Below are 9,822 nucleotides of genomic sequence, written 5' to 3' on the forward strand. Positions count from 1 at the left end.
ATGCAAGGATTCTGCAATATATGCAAATCAATCAATTCACAAACTGAAGGATAAAAACCCATATGATCATCTCAATAGATGCAGAAAAAGCTTCTGACAAAATTCAACACCCATTTATGATAAAAACTCTCCAGAAAATGGACATAGAGGGAACCTACCTCAACATAATAAAGGCCATATATGACAAACCCACAGCCAACATCATTCTCAATGGTGAAACCATTTCCTCTAAGATCAAGAACAAGACAAGGGTGCCCACTCTCACCACTATTATTCAACATAGTTTTGGAAGTTTTAGCCACAGCAATCAGAGAAGAAAAAGAAATAAAAGGAATCCAAATCAGAAAAGCAGAAGTAAAATTGTCACTGTTTGCAGATGACATGATACTATACATAAAGAATCCTAAAGATGCTACCAGAAAACTACTAGAGCTAATCAACGAAATTGGTAAAGTAGCAGGATACAAAATTAATGCACAGAAATCTCTTGCAATCCTATACATTAACAATGAAAAATAAGAAAGAAAAATCAAGGAAACACTCCCATTTACCACTGCAACAAAAAGAATAAAATACCTAGGAATAAACCTACCTAAGGAGGCAAAATACCTATATGCAGAAAACTATGACACTGATGAAAGAAATCAAAGATGATACAAACAGATGGAAAGTTATACAATGTTCTTGGATTGGAAGAATCAACATTGTGAAAATGACTATACTACCCAAAACAATCTACAGATTCAATGCAATCCCTAACAAATTACCAGAGGCATTTTTCACAGAACTAGAACTAAAAATTTCACAATTTGTATGGAAACACAAAAGACCCCAAATAGCCAAAGCAATCTTGAGAAAGAAAAATGGAGCTGGAGGAATCAGGCTTCCTGACTATGCTACAAAGCTACAGTAATCAAGATAGTATGGTACTGGCACAAAAACAGAAATATAGATCAATGGAACAGGATAGAACGCCCAGAGATAAACCCACGCACATATGGTCACCTTATCTTTGATAAAGGAGACAAGAATATACAGTGGAGAAAGGACAGCCTCTTCAATAAGTGGTGCTGGGAAAACTGGACAGGTACATGTAAAAGTACGAGATTAGATCACTCCCTAACACCATACACAAAAATAAACTCAAAATGGATTAAAAACCTAAATGTAAGGCCAGATGCTATAAAACTCTTAGAGGAAAACATAGGCAGTACACTCTTTGACATAAATCACATCAAGATCTTTTTTGATCCACCTCCTAGAGTAATGGAAATAAAGTCAAAAATAAAGAAATGGGGTCTAATGAAACTTAAAATCTTTTGCACAGCAAAGGAAACTATAAACAAAATGAAAAGACAACCCTTAGAATGGGAGAAAATATTTGCAAACAAAACAACTGACAAAAGATTAATCTCCAAAATATACAAGAAGCTCATGCAGCTCAATATCAAAAAAACAAACAACCCAATCCAAAAATGGGCAGAAGACCTAAATAGACATTTCTTCAAAGAAGACATACAAATTGTCAAGAAGCACATGAAAAGATGCTCAATATCACTAATCAATAGAGAAATGCAAATCAAAACCCCAATGAGGTATCACTTCACACCGGTCAGAATGGCCAGCATCAAAAAACCTACACACAGTAAATGCTGGAGAGGGTATGAAGAAAAGGGAACCCTCTTGCACTGTTGGTGGGAATGTAAATTGATACAGCCAACATGGAGAACAGTATGGAGGTTCCTTAAAAAACTAAAGATAGAACTACCATATGACCCAGCAATCCCACTACTGGGCGTATACCCGGAGAAAACCATAATTCAGAAAGACACATGAACCCCAATGTTCGCTGCCGCCCTATTTACAATAGCCAGGTCACGGAAGCAACCTAAATGCCCATCGACAGACAAATGAATAAAGAAGATGTGGTACATATATACAATGGAATATTACTCAGCCATAAAAAGGAATGAAATTGAGTTATTTGTAATGAGGTAGCTGGACCTAGAGTCTATCATACAGAGTGAAGTAAATCAGAAAGAGAAAAACAAATACCGTATGCTAACACACATATATGGAATCTAAAACAACGGTACTGATGAACCTAGTGGCAGGACAGGAATAAAGACGCAGATGTAGAGAACAGACTTGAGGACACAAGTGGTGGGGGAGGGGAATCTGGGACGAAGTGAGAGAGTAGCACGGACATACATACACTACCAAATGTAAAATGGATGGCTAGTGGGAAGAAGCTGCATAGCAAAGGGAGATCAGCTCTGTTCTTTGTGACCACCGAGAGGGGTGGGATAGGGAGGGTGGGAGGGAGGCTCCAGAGGGAGGGAACATGGGGATATATGTATACTTATAGCTGATTCACTTTGTTGTACAACAGAAACTAACAGCATTGTAAAGCAATTACACTACAATAAAGATAAAACAAAAAAAAGAAATAATTACATTTATACCATTTAGTGCTCGGTCATTGTTCAGCTTTCTATTGCTGTGAAACAAACTACCACCAAATTTAGGGACTTAAAACATCCATTTTATGTATTTCGTGACTTTGTGGGTCAGGAATTTTGGAAGGGCTCAACTGGGTGATTCATCTCATGACTGGGGAAATATCTCCTTCCAGGATAGCTTCTTCATCCACGTCTGGTGCCTCAGTACTTCTTAGCCTCTCTTTCCTTCCATGTGGCATCTCATCCTGCAGGGTTTCTCCAGCATAGCTTAGGCTTCACAGAAGGGTGGTTTCATGGTGATTGCTATTCTTGCAGGGTGATCGGCTTCTAAGAGGTAGGATGCAGAAGCTGCCAGGCCAGTAAAGGGCTGTGCTTGGAACTGGCACAGTATCACTTCTGCCATGTTCTGTTAGAGCAGTCACCAGGCCCATCCAGATTCAAGGGGGTGGAGAAATAGATTCCACCTCTTGAGAGGATATGTTGAGGTCATATTGTATAAGAGCATGTGGGGTGGGAAATACTGTTGCAGTCGTCTTTGGAAAGTACTATCTGCCAGTTAAATGCCATCTTAGGTGGTGACCTTTTGTCTCATATTGTCTCTTTTCTACCATTGAGGTTACAAGAATCTTCATATGCTTTCTTTTCTCTTATTTTCTGTAGAGGCCAACAGCCCCATAATAAACACTAGCTAATTATTATTGATTTGCTGATAAAGCATCCAAAGATGAACTTATATTTGAAAATTTAGGAAAAATATAAATATTTTTATATTTATACTTTACATAAAAACTAGTTTTAGCCAAATAGTTCACTTGGTTTCCCGATTTAATTTTGTTTTTCCCTTACTGTGCCTGCTCTTCTTGCTTCTTCCTAAATCACCCTTCTAGACTCATATTATAGCCATCTCTTTCATGAGATCTTCTCCAGTTAACTCAGCCTGTGTGATCTATCCATTTTCTCTATCTTAGCCATTTGTGCTAATTACGAAGGTATTTTCTCTCAGTTCTAAACCCACCCTTCTATACCCTGCGTTGTGATATTGAGCCAGCATCTTGCAAACCAGATTTTCCTTCTGTAACTGTCTTCCTATTAGGTTCCACAATAGGGGGACACCAGAATGTAGGAATGGGAAGGAATGGACTTGCTTCTTCCTGTTTGCTTGTTTTTTCTGCCCAGTCCTCAGCAATGGTTGCTCACCCTGGCAGCAGTAGCGAGTTCTAGTTTCCAGATCAACTAGCCACAGTGTGGTCCTTCAGGTGCACGGTGTCCTCTCCCTGGGAATCTGTATCCTAGATGCACTAGGCCACTCCTCTGAGCTCCTACTACCAGCCCTGGAGGGTAGTGCTACCCCTCCCAGGGGTCTAGGTCTCAGCTCCATGGGTCCTCTTCTCTAAGTTATCTGATATCCCAACTCCTTCCTCTTGTTCCTCAGCCCTAGGGATGTTAGTTGCTTCCTGAAGTTACTATCTGTGTGTTACAGCTGCATTCCCTTTTTGTTTTCACCACCCTTCAACACCAATCTCTTTTATTAAATTTTCTCTGCTGAAATACCTAGAGTGGTCTCTGTGTTCCTGACTTGACCCTGACTTGTGCACTGTCCATAGTCTCGATTTGATAATTGTGTACTGCTTTGTGACATGTTCTATAGCTGCCCTGAATTGTTATTTACATTTTTAAGTACTATTTTCCCACATTGTCCTTGCTTCTCCACTTTATATTTTAAACTCCTTGAGACAAGAGACCATATCTCATCGTTCTTTGTGCTTTACATAACATGTATTTTACGTGGTGTTTTGTACTTAGTGAGTGTTCCTGGCTCATAGTAACTGTGTAATAAATGTTTATCAAATTTTTGAGTGGAGTTGGCAATCCAGGATAGCAGATGTGGAGTCCAAGGCAATGGTCAGGGCAAAGGGATTGATAGCTCATAGGGATGGAGATGTATCCCAGCCAAGCTGTTATTAATTGTGAGCAGCTGGTGGATGCGACACCATTATAGGATGGTTGTCTCAGGGTTGTGAGTTTGGAAGGTCACATTCTGTGTCAGCTGAAACACTTTAAACCAATATTTGAAAACACTAGGTTCCTTGAAATAATTTTACCCTCCAGTTGAGGCATTTCTTCTGGTTGACAGACTTCTAGGTTACTGAAGTCCCATATTTTATTTGTTCAGGTTAATTTTGAAACAGCTTGTTTTGAGTACACCTCTCACCAAGGTTGTGAAAATTAAACGTATTTAATTTAGATATTTTAATTTGGACTATTGAAGTGGATGTGGGATGACTTTTGCTTTGGTGTTAGTGACATTGTTTTTATATGAACTTAATAAGGAAAAAAACTCTTTACAGTTATGTTTAATGGTCTCTTTCAAGACAACATCTGTGATTGTTTATGTTTCAGCATTTTATGGTAAAGTGGAAATTACCTTGTTAAACTGGTTTCTATCTTTCCCCCAAGCAACCCAAACTTTCTGTTTTGTCAGAGTTTAATTTCTCCAAAACATTATTTTCCTGTGTTGAACTTCCAAAGCCTGTTTTTTTTCAGTTTCTCCTAGGCTCTCATATATTTAATGGAGTTGACTGAACAGTTAGTTAAGTCCTACCTGATTCTTGACTTTGCTTTGCTCACCTCACTGTGAGTTTTAATAAAACATATTTAATCATGTGTCAATGTTTGGATAATGGAGATTTTCATGATATCTTTTACTTTCTTTTGGTCAAGCAAATGTATTGGTTAATCTATGACATCGGATCACAAGATAGAAGGCATCAGAATGAACTTTTCTGATTTCTTTCTTGTTAATGGTTCTTGTCTAGACATATGTGTCATTTGGAAAAGGATTAATGGCCACATTAGCATCAACATTAATTGCAAGCCCAGCCTCCTGAAGAGGTGCCTCTCTGCTGAGTATCAAAATAAGCAGATAAAATTACAAACTCTAACCCACATGGCTTTCTTGGTATTAAAAAATACAAATTTAATCATCTCTTATATTTAGCACAATTTAAGGATCATGTTTTGTTTCATTTTGTTTTAATTATATTTTAACTTGAGGAACTACGTCCATGAAACAAAACTGATTACCATTCATCAATATGCAATTTTATGCAGTGGACTACACAATCGTCCCAGCACCTCTTCTTTTTGCCTGGAAAGGTGATTCATTTTTTGTGTTCATCAATAATTTCAATGCTTTAATAATGTTTAGTACTTTCTGATTTTAGGATCTGATTTAAAATAAATCTAATCTATTAAATATTTAGGGTGCTCACACAATTGTTTGTGAATCGGGAATTAGTAGTGTAATCCATGGAGGAGTAAATCAAGGCACAGAAGGAAACTCTGTGGGCTGTTTTAAAGTTAAGAAGAGATGCCTTTATAGCTTTCAAAAGTGTTTGAAAATTAAATGTTTGATTTATAAGGGCTGTGTACACACAGGGCTCAAATTATTCATGTATCATTTGGAAAATGCAAAATGCTTAATGTTCTGACATTATGTGATAATTGGTATTCTAATATATAGTGTCTATTAAATCTTTCTGGGAGTGGGTGAGGGTGGCATTGATATACAGGAACACATGCTTCGTGTGCTAGTAAATCATTCTTCTGTTAAATTAAGGCCAAGGAGAGAGCAGTGAGTGGACCTTAAAGTGATATTACAGTATCTGGTAGTGTTCTAATCAAGAAAATATGTAGCAGTGCTAGTGAAAAATGGGTAGAAACACAAAAATCCACTAAGGAGAAAATGCAATCAGAGATTTATCAGTGATGCTTTGTGCAAGGTTTCCAGGAATCATGGTCATCACTCAGGAGAGTTGCTTTTCAGGGTTGATGCCATCTTAATTCTCTCTTTTGTGTTCGTACCCCTCTGATGACATGCATTAGAATCACTGCTCTTTGGGGATGCTTATTCATTAATGAGCTAGAGTCCTCCTGGTTCTATCACTAGCCAGCTGGGTGAACTTGAACATATGGCTTCACTCTCTAAGCTTCAGTTTCCATAAATAGTCATAGCTTGTAGGATTCATATGAGTAAATGAGATAATTCATGTCCAGCACCTAGCATTGGGTCCGGCACACAGCAGTCACTTGATACTGTTGCTATTACTGTTTACCTTCTGCAGATACCTGCCCACAGTTATTTTGACAAAGAGTGAAAGGGTGCATTGTCAAAGGGACTAGGGAAGGAATTAAGGAAGGACTACGAAATTGGTGACTTTATCGCCACAATGCCAGCGTAGCAAAACGGAACTCTTCAAGTAGGTATGAGGATGTAAAAGGCCCAAACCAAATTGTGTAGGAACTGGTTGGCTAATTTCAGTTCTGCTTTTCAAGTTGTAGAAAGGAGCATGTACTCTGGCCTCTACTGTGGAACTCACTTTCTGCCCTTGGCAATATAGAGCTCAGTACACGGGGGAAGGGGAAGTGCTCCTTAGCTATAATCAGTCTCTTTTCTTTTCTGGAAATCAGAAGTCAAGGAAGTGGGCAGTACATCTCAGTTTAGGAAGATGCTATATGAATGTGTATTGGGGGTGTCAGGGTGAGGGGTAAGAGGGGACAGATTAGGCTAGATATTCTGTGTCAGTGTTAGGATGATGAATTCATTAAGTATCTTCAAGAATAAGGAGTATTTACTCTGTTACTTACAATATAGGAGAAAACCCAAAGATGGGGAAAAAATCATGGATCCCTTGTTCTTGAGGATCTTATCACCTAATGGATATAGGGTCTGAGGGGTTCCAGGAGAGAGGCCCTCACACACACACATAGAGGGAATGACCTACCTACATATGAGGAAGGTCATGACACTACTCACACACATCTGGATTTCTTTGTACTTCTTGCCCCTTCTTTGTCCTTTGGTGCCAGGATTGTTGAAGGCCTGGCATGTTGGTCTAGGCTGATGCTACAGGGAGAGAGACCCCAGACTCCAGTGGAGCTAAGGTGACTAGCAGATCTCTTGAAACAGTGGCTCTCAAACTTTTTATCCTCAGGACCCATTTCCACTCTTAAAAATTATTGAGGACCTTGAAGAGCTTCTGTTTATGTGTTGGATCTATTGACATTTACCATGTTAGAAATTAAAATTTATTAATTCACTTAAGATAGTGCTAATAAATTCATACTTGTTAACATTAATAGCATATTTTAAGCAAAAAAATTACATTTTTCAAAACAAAATTAGAAGAGTAGCATTGTTTCACTTTTTGTTTCTAAATCTCTTTATTATTTTTTATTTTTTTGGCTGTGTTGGGTCTTCGTTGCTGCGCGCAGGCTTTCTCTAGTTGCAGCAAGTGGGGGCTACTCTTCATTGTGGTGCGCGGGCTTCTCATTGCAGTGACTTCTCTTGTGGCGGAGCACGGGCTCTAGGCACGCAGGCTTCAGTAGTTGCAGCACACGGGCTCAGTAGTTGCGGCACGTGGGCCCTAGAGCGTGTGGGCTTCAGTAGTTGTGGCGCACGTGCTTAGTTGCTCCACAGCATGTGGGATCTTCCCGGACCAGGGCTCGAACCCATGTCCCCTGCATTGGCAGGTGGATTCCTAACCATGCATCACCAGTGAAGTCCCTAAATCTCTTTAATGTCTGGCTTAATAGAGCACAACTGGGTTCGCAGATTGGCTTCTGGACTCAGTCCATTGTGATCTCACACATTAAGTTGGCTCTGGAAAGCTCCTCTATACACTCGTGAGAGGATGTGAGTGCAAAAGGCAAATAACATCTTAGTATTAACATGAAAATAATTTTGACCTCCCAGACCCCCCTGTGATGAAGCCTGGAAAGACACTCCTTTAGCTAATTTCAAAGGAGGGAAGAAGGGGGGTTATTACCGCATAGTTTGGGGACCTTCAGGAAGTTGGCAGCCAGTGTCAGGGCTTGGAAGTAGGGCCGTGGCTCTAGAATCACAGCCCTGATTCTGCCACTTACTTACTAGCTGTGTGACTTTGGAGTTATTTAACCTCGTATGCCTTTAAAATGGAGCTCCTGAAAGGACCTGGCTCTAACGACTGTTGTGAGTCTTAGTGAGATAATGTAGGTAAAGTGTTTAGCTGATAGTAAGTGCTCAACATTAGCTTTGTTTCTTTAGTGTTTATCACCGTTAAGGTGACAGTCTATTATGAACCTGTTTGCACATGTACCAAATGAGGCTGTTCTGGATGGTCCCGAAATGAAGATCTCACCCGGCTCTAACATTCTGTGATTTTGCTCTGAAGCCTTCCTTTCCCACATTAGAGGTGGGAACTAGCAGGGAGGTATATACAATGCTAGTGGTAAGAAAAGCACTTATTTTTCTGTTGTTTTTGATAATCAGCCACCCTTCCCTCTACCCCTCTCCTGCTAATAAATCTATTAAAAACTTTCAAGGGCTTTAAGAATAAAACTTGGTGAAAAAAATTGTTGTTTTCTTGGGAAAAATTAAATTTAGCTCTTTCATTTGGAGCCAATATAGATAATAGAGCAAAGAGAAATTTAAAATTTTGTTTCCAGGTCCCATGGTATTTTCAGGTCAAGGTCATAATAGGGTTTATCTCATGTCTGAATTTTTTTTTTTTTTTTTTAAATTATTTATTTATTTATGGCTGTGTTGGGTCTTCGTTTCTGTGCGAGGGCTTTCTCCAGTTGTGGCAAGCGGGGGCCACTCTTCATCGCAGTGCGCGGGCCTCTCACTATCGCGGCCTCTCTTGTTGCGGAGCACAGGCTCCAGACGCGCAGGCTCAGTAGTTGTGGCTCACGGGCCCAGTTGCTCCGCGGCATGTGGGATCTTCCCAGACCGGGGCTCGAACCTGTGTCCCCTGCATTGGCAGGTAGATTCTCAACCACTGCGCCACCAGGGAAGCCCTCATGTCTGAATTTAATTGAAGGGTAAATGAAATGATGCTGAGAGATTTTGCTGACTCCTCAGTTTACAAAAATACACAGACTAGGTAATAGACTTTTAATGGAAGAGGAAAGTAAGGAGTCTGGATTCATGGAATGGGGCAGAGGAGAGAAAATGGGCGAAAAAGCATTTTGAAAAGGCAAACATTAGACCTGCAGTTTGATTGAGGACCCAGATCAGAAGAAATCAATACAAATGCTTTGGTTTATTTTTTTTCCCTCCATTTTCACTTAAGTACCAGTTTCTAATACAGTGAAAAGCAGGAGCAAACATTAGAAAGGAGATAAGACAAATGGTCTCAGAAGTAATAGGAAGTACAGTACGTGTTGCATGCTGCTTAGTTTAAGTTTACCGGAGCCTTGCTACAGAGCCCTGAGGGAAGGCATGAAGATTTGCATGTGAGGACTTCATTAAAGGGGGATTCTTAGAGGATATCTTGAGAACATCACAGCTAAAACGCTATTGCTTGATGTGGGCTTGCAA

This window comes from Phocoena sinus, chromosome 4 (genome assembly GCF_008692025.1).
Source record: "Phocoena sinus isolate mPhoSin1 chromosome 4, mPhoSin1.pri, whole genome shotgun sequence".
NCBI lineage: Eukaryota > Metazoa > Chordata > Mammalia > Artiodactyla > Phocoenidae > Phocoena > Phocoena sinus.